The sequence below is a fragment of the Carcharhinus amblyrhynchos genome, chromosome 10, assembly GCF_965287045.1.
Source record: "Carcharhinus amblyrhynchos chromosome 10, sCarAmb.v2.hapA, whole genome shotgun sequence".
Lineage (NCBI taxonomy): Eukaryota > Metazoa > Chordata > Chondrichthyes > Carcharhiniformes > Carcharhinidae > Carcharhinus > Carcharhinus amblyrhynchos.
In genome coordinates, this window is record NC_137333.1 from 24,434,003 (window position 1) to 24,448,302 (window position 14,300).

The following is a 14,300-nucleotide window of genomic DNA, read 5'->3' on the forward strand; positions in this document are numbered from 1 at the left end:
GCAGGGGATGCAAGTGGGGGCTTTAACCAAACATAGACCCTTAGCTCATAGTGATTTTTACATTTCTTTATATGCAGTGTCATTCTTTTCATTTGGCAATAACTTTCTTCAATTTTCAAGACATTTAACATTGCTATTCTCTCCCCTTTTTTTTGCCTTGCAGTCTTCCCTCCATTACCTCTCGGATATGCGCTGCTCTGTCTCTCTGCCTTTTCCTAATTATGTTCAACAAATTTCTTTGTTCCTTCACTCTCAGCACTTCATGACTTGTTATATTTTCTGTCCATCAAAACCATTCCATTTTCCTCCAAACCTGCATTTCAAAACTATTTAGGAAGTTGTTTCTTCCTTTTGTCAGATCCAAGTCTCAAATCCATACCAAACAACACTTCAAATCAAAGTTTTTTCAAGTCACTTATTGGTGTTTATTTAGATTTTCTATTAGCAATCTTCTCTCCTAACCAAATATAGTTTTTCCCATTGCTATCCTGGCCCTTATTTCTTTGTTATATCTGCCAACCACAGATATTATGCTTCCTGAAGAATCAAATTCTTGCCCCTATTCTAGTTCTCTTCCTTCAATGAGTATAGGAATATTTCTTGGTGATTTTGAGATATGAATCACTTTGGTTTTGCTAATATTCACTTTCACTCCAAAGTTTCTGCCTACTGTTAGTAGGCTACCTAATTTCCATGTAATACTTTGGCAGTGCTTGCTCCTAATGCTACATCATTTGCAAACCTAATTATTGTTATCATATAAACATAGAGGCAAACATACAAATTAGAAGTAAAAGTAGACCATTCAGGTCCTTCAGCCACTACTTAATAAGGTCATGACTGATATATTTGTGTTTCGAATTCCACATTACCACTAACCCCAGCAACCTTTGATTCCATTGCCAAACAGAAATTCATCTACCTCTACTTTACAAATATTAATTTACCCCTCATTCATTTGTGTTCTGAGGCTGAGAATTCCAAAGTTGGGCAACCCTCTGAGAGAAAGAAAATCTCCTCATCTCTGTCCTAAAAGGATGAATCCTAATTTTAAAAACTGCTCCCTGGTTTTGGACTTACACAAGAGATGGAACATCCTTTCCATATCCACCTTTTTACGATCATTAAGGATCCTACATGCTTCAATCAGTTTATCCCTCACTCTTTGAAACTCCAATGGAAACAAGTCAACTCTGTCCAACCTCTCTTCATACAACAATCCCCTCATTCTAGTTGTCAATCTAGTAAATCTTTTAGAGAACAAAGATAGACCAAAAATGAAGGTTCTAAATTAAAGGCCAGACTGGGGTGGGGGAAGATAGATTGGGAGGGAATGGGGGAACTCTGCATCAGGGGATGGGAGCTGATGGTGGGGTCAATGCTTAGAACTCGGATCCAAGCATCAGGAAGCTGGTCTTCACGGGTGGTGGGGGCAGTGGTAAGAACATAAGAACATAAGAAATAGAAGCAGGAGTAGGCCATCTAGCCCTTCGAGCCTGCCCCGCCATTCAATAAGATCATGGCTGATCTGAAGTGGATCAGTTCCACTTTCCCGCTTTCTCCCCATAACCTTTAATTCCCTTGTCTATCAAAAACCTATCTACCCGTGACTTAAATATATTTAGTGAGGTAGCCTCCACCACTTCAACAGGCAGAGAATTCCAGAGATTCACCACCCTTTGAGTGAAGAAGTTCCTCCTTAACTCCAATCTAAACTGCCCCCCTCCCCCTTATCTTGAGGCTGTGCCCTCTAGTCCTGCTATCCTTTCTAAGCAGGAAGAATCTGTCTACCTCTGCCCTATCCATCCCTTTCATTATTTTATACGCCTCTATAAGATACCCCCTCATCCTTATAAACTCCAACGAGTACAGACCCAGTCTATTTAGTCTCTCTTCATAGTCCAACCCCGTCATCTCCGGTATCAGCCTAGTGAACCTCCTCTGCGCTCCCTCCAAGGCCAATATATTCTTGCGCAATTGCGTGACCAAAACTGCACACAGGACTCCAGCGGCAGCCTCACCAGTACCCTGTACAGTTGCAGCAAGACCTCCCTACTTTTATATTCTATCCCCTTCGCTATAAAGGTCGCCATTCCATTCGCCTTTTTGATCACCTGCTGCACCTGCAGACTGGGTTTTTGTGACTCGTGCACAAGGACCCCCAGGTCCCTCTGCACCGTAGCATGCTGCAGCTTTTCACCCTTTAAATAGTAATCCCTCCTACTATTACTTCTGCCAAAGTGGATAATGTCACACTTGCTAACATTGTACTCCATCTGCCAGGTCCTCACCCACTCGCTTAGCCTATCCAGATCCCTCTGCAGACTTTCCACACCCTCCGTGCAATTTGCTTTTCCACTCATCTTCGTGTCATCAGCAAATTTCGTCACCCTACACTCAGCCCCCTCCTCCAGATCATCTATATAAATGGTAAATAGCTGAGGCCCCAGCACTGATCCCTGGGGCATTCCACTAGTCACCAACCGCCAATCAGAATAGCACCCATTGATACCAGTGGGTAAGGGGGACAGGGTCAGTGCTGGCCATCGAGGGGGATCAGGGATGGAAGATCGGGCTGGCGATCGGGGGATGGGGTTGAGAATGTCTGATCCAATGGGCAGCTGGGGCGGGGTTAGGGTCAGCAGGCCTTCTGCACTGGTGATGATGGAGGAAGAGTCTGAGCCAGCGATTGGGAGGCTTGTGATGTCCAGGTGGAAGGCGTATGTGAACCGATTTCCCTGTATATTGGGACATCATACGCATTGGTCCCCTGAGCAGTCCAATGCTTGCCTCTCAGGTGGAATTCTGCCCCACTCCCTTGCCAGAGTAAATTTCCCAACAGCCTCTGTGATGCATGAAGTGCTGGAAATTCATTTCACTAAGCTTGCCCAAAAACTGGAGGGTGAGAAAGACTCCTATTTTCCCGTCCATTGGGCACTTAGTTTTTTTGTGGGAAAAATTGTGCCCCACGTCTAACTAATTTGATTGAACTCTTCAAGGAGGTAACGAAGTGCATAGATGAGGGTAGCGCAGTTAATCTAGTCTACATGGACTTCTGTAAGACTTTTGACAAAGTCCCACATGCTCATAAAGGTAAGAGCCAATGGGATCCAGGAAAATTGGATACAAAATTAGCTAAGTAGCAGGAAACAGAGGGTGTTGGTCGAAGGTTGCTTTTGTAACTGGAAGTCCAGTGATGTATCGCAAAGATTGGTGCTGGTTCCCTTGCAGATTGAGTGAAGTGAAATGTGATTCAGACAGACTGACTTGAGTGAAGTTGAAGGGGCAACCAGTGGACATCATTCAGCTTTATATGCCCACACACGAACATCCGGATGAGGAGGTTGATGAAATATATAATAAAATTGAAAAACTAATCGCATAGGAGAGTGGAAAGGATTGTGTGATTATTTTGAGTGAGGAAGTGGGACAAAATGGCCTTGGAAAGATAAATGAATGAGACCAAAACCTGGCAGATCTTTTCAGAACAGGACTCATGGTAACAAATCCATGATTTAGTAATTATAGGTGGAAAATATTTGATGATTTAATGGTGAGACCAAGATACAGGATTAGTGTTCACAATGTGAAAGTTCAGCCAGGAATCAACATGCAGATCATAAGCTTGTGAAAATGAAAACGGTGTTCTGATTAAAGAAAATTGAAGAAGTGTCTGAAAGAAGTAGATGATGAATTTGTAAATGAAGTGAACAAAGCAATAGCTAAAAAAGACAAGGATACCATCAACATGAATAAGCAACAGAAACAGACTCAAGACTCTGTTAAGCATGGAGGGACAAATAGTATTTGGTTTTTCAGAGTAAAAAGGATCAAGAAAGGTTATGGCTGTAATCTTGTAAAAGATGGAAAGAAGGAGGAAATGAAATTATTTCAGTACTGAAGAAGGCAAGCTGAAATGCAGATATGTGACTAATGAGTTCAGAAGAGAAACAAAAGAGGCATGAGAATAGTGGTTAAAAGCGCAGAGTGATATGCATAATGAATTGGATTGATTAGGGTGTGTTAACCTTATGTATACAAAAGCAAAGAAGATTAGTAGCAATCATCTACTAAACAACAGCAACAGAGAGGAAGGAAGGTGTTTTATTAGCAAACCTTGACTGAAATAAAAAGATGGAAGAAGCTTATTGAAAAACATATGTGCATAAAAAACATGAAAGGATTGAGCTAGAGGGAGACTGATGTTAACATTGGTTCCATTGCTCCAAAAATGCTTGAGAGTGAGATAAGAGCAGCAATAAAAGAGATAAAAACTGGAAAAGCGGCTGGAATAGATTAAGTACCTATCAAATTATACCTATAGAATTGATTAATTAAAACTAAGAGTTAAAATGTGAACTTGTACTTATTTTTGATCTCTGAACTGCCAGACTGTGTTCAAAGCCCAGTATTGGATGAGCAGAAATTTCCTCCCAACTAGTTGTGTGGGAATATTACTGGACTAATAATCCAAATGCCTGAACTATTATTCAATGGAAATGAGCTCAAATCCCACCATTACTGCTATCCCACAGACAGATTCAGCAGAGATGGCAGTACGCGGTTGCAGGAAAGTTCCCATGGTAATTCTCAACATTGCCTCAACAGCCCATGAAATCTCCTTGCACCACGTCAAAAAAAAGGCAAGGAAGCCTTCTGCTGATTACCACCAACTGCCTTCCCGAAACTAATGCATCTGCACTCCTCCATGTTAAGCAATATTTGAAACCAGGACTGTGAGTAGTAAGGGCACAGATTGTACGCTGTAAAGGCCTGCAATGTCCTTGCCTAGAGTGGTTCAATAGCACCACTATTAACTGAGATGGCTGAGATCTGAAGAATTATCTGGCAATTTGGACTTCAGGCATTGGGATTCAAGCAGCTGGTGTGAGAATCAGCAAGAGAGAAAAACCAACTTGACTTTTTGACATTCTCAATGACCTACCTGTTGCGGAGTCACCTGCCCCTGACAGTATTGAAGGGAATTGCTACCACAAACGTTGGAGACAAAATCCCCTACTGAAGGCTGATTTGACTGGGGCGTTGACTCCACTTTCCTGTCCATTCCACCAGAGCCCTTGACTCCCTTGTTGATTAAAAATCTATCTAAATCAGCTTGAATGTGTTCAATGACTCAGCCTCCTCTGCTCCTTGGAGAAAAGGATTCCACAAACTAATGGCCTTCTGAGAGAAAGTAATTCTCTTTATCTCAGTCTAATTTTTAGACACTGTCTCCTCTTTTTTAACGCTTCCAGGAGAGGGAAACATCCTCACATCATCCACCCTGTCAAGTCCCTCAGATTTTATGTGGGCAATCTTGCACCTGTGTTAACTGTGAATGCAAATGGTGAGGTGGGTGCAAAATCTCATGAGAATTAGAAAAGGAGATTCTAGCTGACAAGATCTCATTTTTGGATTTTCCCTGCTTCTCGCCGATGATGGTTGGAAACTTGCTTAAATACATTTTACTAAATATTAATATAATTAGCGGACTTTCTCACCATGTGTTTCTACCCACTCCCTGCCTGCCCAGCCACATCTAGAATTCTCCTGTCCATTGACGAGGTTTATAATTGCTTTTGAGAAATGTGAAGCAGTCAGGGGGAAGCCGCCAGGGGCACCCGCCAGGGGCACAGCCCCCGGCGAGGTGAGTTATCTTATAGAGGATCTCATAGAAACGTATAAGATAATGAAGGGGATAGATAGGGTGGAGGTAGAGAGATTCTTCCTGCTTAGAAAGGATATCCAGGACTAGAGGGCACAACCTCAAGATAAGAGGGGGGGGGGGCAGTTTAGATCGAAGTTGAGGAGGAACTTCTTCACTCAAAGGGTGGTGAATCTCTGGAATTCTCTGCCCGTTGAAGTGGTGGAGGCTACCTCGCTGAATATATTTAAGTCATGGGTAGATAGGTTTCTGATAGACAGGGGAACTAAGGGTTATGAGGAGAAAGCGGGAAAGTGGAACTGATCCACTTCAGATCAGCCATGATCTTATTGAATGGCGGGGCAAGCTCGAAGGGCTAGATGGCCTACTCCTGCTCCTATTTCTAATGTTCTTATGAGTTGGGAGGTCGTGCCCAGGCAGTACCCTGGCAGCGCCATATGGCAACCTGGCAAAGACACCCTGACAGTGTCAGGGGACAGTGCCAGCGTGTGACAGGACAATTCTAGTGACAGACCCTCTCTGGAGCTCCACTGGGGGAGGGACTGCACACCACTAAGTGGGGAGGCTCGTTGCTCCAGAGCCTGTGACTGGTGATCCGCTCCTGTGGCGGGAGAGTCCCTTTAAACTGAGGGGATTTGCCCTGGTGCTTGTTTGGGGTGGTGGTTCCCTTGTTCATGACAGGTTTCTATTAGTGTCCCAATCTCTGTGGAGCTGGCGTTGCCGGTTGGATCACATCCGCCCGCTAGTGTGATGGTGAAGAGCATGCTTGCAGATTTTTGTGCTCACAGTGCTGTATCAGGAGAGAAAACGCAGCTGTGCAGCTGGGGAACTGTTCACTGGTTTTCTTGCCTCAGTCAGCAGAGAATTAAAAATTCTGCCCAATATGTTTCAAAAAGACCAGCTTTCATTTTTTTCAAATTTGAATAGGTGTGGGCCCAATCTGCTTAACCTCTCCTCAGAATATAAGCCTTTCATCCCAGGAGTCAGTTGAGTAAACCTTCTCTGAATTGCTTCTAATGCAATTATATCCTTTCTTATTTAAGGAGATAAAATTGTACATATAACTTGAGATTTGGTCTTAAGGTCCTGTATAGCAACTGCAATGCTTCCTTCCTTTAATCTCAATTCTCTTTGCAATAAATACTAACATTCCATTTTGCCTTCCAAATCACTTGCTCTACCTGCAAGTCAATCTTCTGTGCTTCATATATCAGGACACCCACATCCCTCTGTACCATAGAATTCTGCAGTCTCTTTCCATTCAAATGACATACTGCTCTTCTATTCTTCCTGCCAAAGTGGACAAGTTCACATTTTCCCACTTTGTGCTCACCTACCAAATTTTTTACCCATTCACTTAATCTGTAAGTCCATTTGTAGGCTCTTTATGTCATCTTGACAACTTACTTTCCTGCTATCTTTATGCAACATATTTGGTCTCTTCACCCAAGTCATTGATATGGATTGTATGTAGTTGAGGTCACAGCACAGCTCTGACTCTACTGTTAATAGCTTGCCAACCCGAAAATGACCCATTTATCCCTACCCTGTTAGCTAATCAATCCTCTATGCATGCTAATATGCTAGCCCCCACATCACCTTGACCTGGGACATCTACAGCTTTCTGAGATATCTGTACTCCTCCATTTCTAGTTTGTTGCCTGATTTTAATCAGTCTCTCATTCACAGCTATGCATTGAGCTACCAACGCATTAAGTTCTGAAATTCCCTCACTTATCATTAGCTCACAGAAGCATAGAATCCCAGATGCACAGAAGCACAGTGCAGAAGGAGGCCACTCAGCCCATTGAGTCTGTACCAACAAAAATCCCACCCAGGTCCTATCCCTGTAACTCCATGATGTATTTACCCTGCTAATCCTCTTGAGACTTTAATATGGCCAATCAACCTAATCTGCACATCCTTGAAGTGTAGGAGGAAACTGGAGCACCCAAAGGAAAGTCACATAGACACAGGGAGAATGTGCAAACTCCACACAGACATTCACCTGGGCCTGGAATTGAACTCGGGTCCTTGGCACTGTGAGACAGCAGTGCTAACCACTGTACCACCATGCCGACCTAACCACTGTGCCATCTTACCACCCTTTCAGGATGACTCAACCTCCTTCATGATGATTCTTAGAACCCATCTCTTTGACCAAACTTTGGTCATCTGCCCTTTACTGCATTATATAGTTCAATGTCCATTTTATTTGATAACCCTCCTCTGAATCCCTTGGGATATTTTCTACTTTGAAGGACCATATAAATGTAACTGTTTTTCTTTTTCGCCAGAGAAAGAAATTTGCTGTAGAGCCACTGGGAACAGCGTGCATAAGTGTTGGTAGACTCTAACTGAAGTTTTTGCTGGGAATTGCAAGTAATTGTTACTGGAAATTGTGGTGATGAGCTGAATATGCTAAATGGTAGATTTAGAGAAAACATTTCAAGTGTCATTCATTTGTTTAGTGTTAAATTACTAAAGCAGTTATCAGCACAGGTATTCTTTTCGCTGACGTGTATACTCTTTTAGCAGCCACATTATTTTAGTAGTGGTAGCTAGATATCAGATGCCACTGTAGTTCCACAGAGAATCTGGTCAATATTCCACTAAAATGTTGGAACTTATCATCTTTCTTCATTACAAAAACATTCAAAATGTCTTAAAGGATTTCACTAGCTTGAGTGCAATATGACTTGGACAACAGAAAGAATTTTTAGATGTCAGAAACTCCGAAGCTCCAGCTTTTTATTTAAATTTGATTGAGTTTCTTGAAGGGGTAACCGAGAAGGTAGATGAGACCAGTGCAGTTGATGTTGTCTACATGGACTTGAGCAAGGCCTTTGACAAGGTACTGCATTGTCAGGTTGTTGCATAAGGTTAAATCTCACGGGATCCACGGTGAGACATCTAAATGGACACAGGATTGGATTCTTGACAGAAGCCGGAGGGTGGTTGCAGAGAATTGTTTTTCAAACTGGAGGCCTGTGACCAGCAGTGTGCCTCAGGGATCAGTGCTGGAACCACTGTCATTTCTCATTTATATTAATGATTTGGATGAGAATATAGGAGGCATAGTTAGTAAGTTTGCAGATGACACCAAGATTGGTGGCATAGTGGACAGTGAAGAAGGTTATCTCCAATTGCAATGGGATCTTGATCAATTGGGCTAATGGGCTGATGATTGGAGTTTAATTTAGACAAATGCGAGGTGATGCATTTTGATAAATTGAACCAGGGCAGGACTCATTCAGTTAATGGTAGGGCTTTGGGGAGAGATATAGAACAAAGAGATCTAGGAGTACATGTTCATAGCTCCTTGAAAGTGGAGTCACAGGTGGACAGAGTGGTGAAGATGGCATTCGGCATGCTTGGTTTCACTGGTCAAAACATTGAATACAGGAGTTGGGATGTTTTGTTGAAGTTGTACAAAACATTGGTGAGGCCACACTTGGAATACTGTGTGCAATTCTGGTCACCCTATTATAGAAAGTATATGATTAAACTGGAAAGAGTGTGGAGAAGAGTTACTAGGATGCGACCAGGACTTGATGGATTGAATTATAGGAGAGGTTGACTGGGACTTTTTTCTCTGGAGGGTAGGTGGCTGAGGGGTGATCTTATAGAGGTCTATAAAATAATGAGGGGCACAATATCTTTTCCCAAGGGTAGGGGAGTCTAAAACTAGAGGGCATAGGTTTAAGGTGAGAGGGGAGAGATACAAAAGTGTCCAGAGGAGCAACTTTTTCACATAGAGGGTGGTGAGTGCCTGGAACAAGCTGCCAGAGGTGGGAGTAGAGGCAGGTACAATTTTGTCTTTTAAAAAGCATTTAGATAGTTGCATGAGTACGATGGGTATAGAGTGATATGGGCCAATTACGGGCAATTGGGATTAGCTTAGGTTTTTTTTAGAAAAAAGGGCAGCATGGACAAGTTGGGCCAAAGTGCCTGTTTCCATACTGTAAGCCTCTATGACTCTAAAATAATTTATGCCCTTGATTTTGTTTTAAACAGTGATGTTTATTTTCCAACATTATTTAACCTCCAACAAACCTTTTTTTTTGTTTTTATTCCAATTCAATCAAATCAAGTCCAATTCAGAGTCTCAACAAGTTGAGACATTCCCGATCCAAGCTGACAAGACAGGGGTCTCATCTCCTGTCCTGGGCTTGATCTAAATGATCCAAGCTGGTTGGAGTAGGCAGAACTCCTCCTCCAAGGCTTGATCTTATTTGCATCTTAGCCAAAAGGCCGAGATGCCACCTTTAAAAATTGTTTCAAATGAAGCTAAAATGTAACCTAATGACTTCAACTAAGCACAGCATGTCGATACTACACTTGATCTTAGCCAAAAGGCCGAGAAGTGAACCTCTTTAGTTGATTAGTTTTAAATTGCATTCACAGTTGTGTGTAACATTGAACAGCACTAACTCATAAATGTCTAAATAAGGGAATGATCTAGCAACAGAATAACATCTGTTCAATAGAAAGAGGAAAGGAAGTAGGATAAATTTTAAATGAATACAAATTCAAACCATTTTAAAATCATGTGTTAAAGGCAAACCTGTAATATGAGAGAAAAATGAAAATATGGTCAATATTTTTGTAAAAAATCAAGAACTGGGGAGTAATCGGAAACATTGCCTTCAGAAGACATGTCATTGATTAGAGTAGTAAACCAGGGTTAAACAGATGCAAAAAAGGGTGTTGGCTATTTCAGAATCACTCCAATGACAAATCAGTATTTGACATTGGGATCTAGTGAATGTTGTTTATTCATAGTTGAAAATATAACTTCCAAGGCTTGGATTTTTATCAGTCTTACGCAGGCAAGATGAAGTTGCTTTTTTTTTAACAGATAGTAAATTTGATAGTAAACTATCAAATAAATCGGTTGCACTTAAACCTGGTGTTGTCAGACTACTTAATGGGTATGCTCAACATTGGGAGGGTAAGAAACTGGCCCACGTATTTAGAAGTTTCATGCCTTTTTAAAAAGATTCTTACTCCCAAACTTAAAAGTTTTGTTGTATTCTATCTGCCACTGAGTTGCCTATTCACTAAAAACTGTCTATGCACATTTTTAGCATCTTTGCGTCCCCTTCAAAGGATGCAGCTTTGTGGCTTCAGCAGACTTTGTGGGATGAATTTTCCATTTCCCCACCACAGGAATCGTAGTGGGCAAGGGGCGGACCCATGGAAAGATTCATTGACCTCAGACAGGATTTTCCGGTTTCGGGGCAAGTGCACCTGGAAAATCCTGCCTGAAGACGTGCCGCCTTCCAATCTTGTATCACACTCATGGAAGTTAAGCTGGTCTGAAGCTTATTTGGAAAAAAAATGGTGTGCAGTGGTCAGACCTCACTTTATTTACGACTTTGAGATGAGTGCTACATACATAGCCTACCTTCTACACCTAGCATTGGTTTTGTTGCAATGTTAGTGGAATTCCACACTGCTAGTGGCATAGGATTGGTCTACCCGTGGTGGGTGCCTTTGTAATCCAGAAGGACAGCTTTGTGCAGCGGTATTCAAACATGGCTGGACATTCGGACAGAGACCAGCATTTTTACCGGGTGCTGGGGAGTGATAACGGATACACAGGGAATTGGGGGGGGGATGGCGAAGGAGTGGGAAGGCATTGAAAGCCGTTGTTGGGTTCTTGGGGGACGGGAAACACACAGGAACAAAGGGGTAGGAAATCAGTGAAAGGGGGAGGGGAATGCAAAGGGGCAGGAGGCATTGAAAGGGGGAGGGGGAACACATAGGAACAAAGGGACAGGAAGGCAACAAAAGGGATTGGGAGGGAGGAGAAATAACAGGCAAAGGGGTAGGAAGATGGAGCCTGACAAGAGAAACTGAGATGCTGACAAACAGGTGAATGAAGTACTACAAATATGAACAGAATAGATGCACCTAGACTCTGGAATAGGAAATAGGGGGAATATGTTAATGTGGCACAAGAGGGAAAGGTTGCATTGAGACTTATGAAGGTGGGAGGTTGGGTGAAAGGAGACAATGTTATGTACAGTCATGAGGGTGATGAGTCCTTGGTTTGGGGCCAGTTGGTTGGAGTGAAAGTGTAGAGAGACTCCTTGTACAAACTGTTCTAGGGATATATTGACCTCACAGTTAAGAGTGAGAGAGGAGACAGCCCTGAGATGCAGTGGGTCATGCTATGGGGCCATGCATAGTGTGCATGATGTACTCCTGCTCCAAGGAGGGGCAAAGGCTGTGGTGTTCAGTTGGGATAATGCACAACTTGGTGTTCAGGGTGTTTCCACAGTCCATGTCTGTTGACTTGTCTGGCTCTGTACTGGCCTGTGGATGGGATGATAATGTTTATGGAAGGCATCTGTAAGCTGTATTTGTTGAAAACATAATAAAGGTGATAGATGCTAGGCTTTCTTGAGGAGGGTCTCCCTGTTGTTTGTAACTGTGCGCATAGGCTCTAGATGGGGAGGGTAGAGGTCTACATTGGGCATGGACAAGTCAACAGTGATGGGTTCAGGGGGTACAATTGGAATGTTGACCACAACAACAGAGGCAGTGGCATAATGTTACTTTCTAGTGGCCGACAGTCCCAGCATTATGGCAGATGCTGAAGTTTGAATCTTGTGAAAACTGGAATTAAAGTATAATGTTGACCATGAAACCATTGTCAAATGTTTTAAAAACCTTTTTGGTTCATTAATGTCCTTCAGGGAAGGAAATTTATTATCCTTTTCTGGTCTGGCCTACATATGATTCCAGATCCACAGTCATGGTTGACTCTTAAGTGCTATCTGAAGTGGCTTAGCAAAGCACTCGGTTGAAGGGCAGTTAGGGTTAAGCAATAAATCTGGCCTAGCCACTGATGCCCATATCTCATTAATGAATAAATTAAGAAGTATTACTGGGGAGGCTGGAGAAAAGCAGGAGAATAACAGGAGCAAGCTCTACTTTTATATTGTGAGGTCCCAGACCAGTTTCTGTGGCTTGGATGCAGAGATAGAGCATCAAAGCTGGTTTTGAAGTAATAGTGAAGAGCCACCATCTTGCACTTTCAAACTAATGGCGTAGTTATAACTTGAAAATAGGAGTGAACTTGCATGGGAGGGGTTTGAGGAGGTACAGCTGGATTAAGTGGTCCTTCCTGGGGGCGCCCTTTAAAGTTTTGGTGCTACAAGTTTCAAGTGGAGTCAAAGATGAGAGAAAGGAACATCTCCTTGAGAAGCTAGCGATTGGAACATATGTCTTTTGCTGTGCCATTACAGGGAAGAGTAGGAGTCACGGGCTTAACATCACAGTAGTTGCATTTCAACATTAACATAGAGGAACGTGAAACATGGGAATGCAGACAACTGTTAAGCAAGTACAGGTCCTGCATATATAGTATCACATCAATCAAAAAGTTTAATTTGATTTTCAGAATGGCATTCAAAATAGTTAAGGGGATCCAGCCATTAATCATGAGCAACTTATTGTTAATTAGTATGCTAGATCTGAGATTGGAACACTGAGCTAGATTAGGTGGTGCAAATTATTCAAACATTCTCCAACCTCTGTAGGGTTCAGATTTAAAGTCTCAGGGATGGCATTTGGTCACTTCAAGGTGTCTGTTAGCACCTTCGAGACAAGGCCTGTATCAACCTCTTGCCTAGTAGGCAAGAACTATAATAGACTATTGCAGTTACGTTTGGCTCAAAATAGTGAGCTTCAGTATTTCACCAGTTATTCATTAATCTATTCAATGTACCAGTTCAGGGAGAAGGCAAAAGAGTATGGATCCAAGGCTTAGTGCTGTCTTTTTAAGAGTTCTAATACAGTGCAAGAGGAGAAGAGGCTCAGGCCACTCTGAGGAGGAGGCCACACTTGAGACCCCAGGTGCAGAGGAACCACAATAACAAGAGAATCAGGAGGATAGACCCAGAGCATGGTTGTTACTCACAAAACCAAGAATCTATTAAAGAAGATTCTCCTATTTGCATATGAGTGAGAGACAATTTTGCACGCATATGCACTTGTTCTGAGCTCTGGTGAATCACATTTTCCACATTGTTTCGGAGACCTAATGCCCCGTGGAGTGGGAGGTAATCTCCTGCCAGTGGCCTTGAAGGTCAACAGTGCATTGAATTTCTTTGCTTCCAATCATTCCAGGGATATACAGGGGCCATTTCCAGTTGCCTTCACTTTACTCGTCCTGGAATCTGGTGGTAATTATAAGGCACAAGCAATCCTTCCATACCATTCTTCCTCAGTGGTATTGTCCCATGGTAACTGAGCCTGATCACCCTTTTCCTGGACCTCCTGATCTTCATCCCCGACTCCTTGAGAAGAGGCAGCTGGAGGAAGGTCAAGGTGCCTCCTCCCCTTCTCGCCAAACACTGATGCTGGCCACCAGTGCCATGGTGCCCAAGACTGACTGCAAAACCTGCTGGACCAAGATCTCCATGGTGGTCACCAACCTTCCTGTGGTGATCTTGATGCGCTGACATGTCAGAGTCATGACATCAGGTAAAATAGTTGGATTCCTTCATTGTTTGCTCCAGTCTGTTGCGTGACTCCATATTTCTGCCTGATGTTCTGCCACTTGTTGTTGCAGCACTGCGGCTGCTTGCAAAGGCTTATCAGCTGACTCAGACTGTTGATG

At 42.8% G+C, this 14,300-nt stretch overlaps 1 protein-coding gene and 1 non-coding gene across 4 annotated transcripts in view; one reads left to right on the forward strand and one right to left on the reverse strand.

The window, feature by feature from the left end:
• The window catches only part of gpc5a (glypican 5a), a 1,078,596-nt gene that overhangs the window by 14,385 nt on the left and 1,049,911 nt on the right, over positions 1-14,300 (forward strand). The window lies entirely within an intron of this gene.
• LOC145349596 (U2 spliceosomal RNA) lies at positions 9,845-10,036 on the reverse strand. Its single transcript, XR_013888109.1, has one exon. It is a non-coding gene; the product is annotated as a U2 spliceosomal RNA (small nuclear RNA).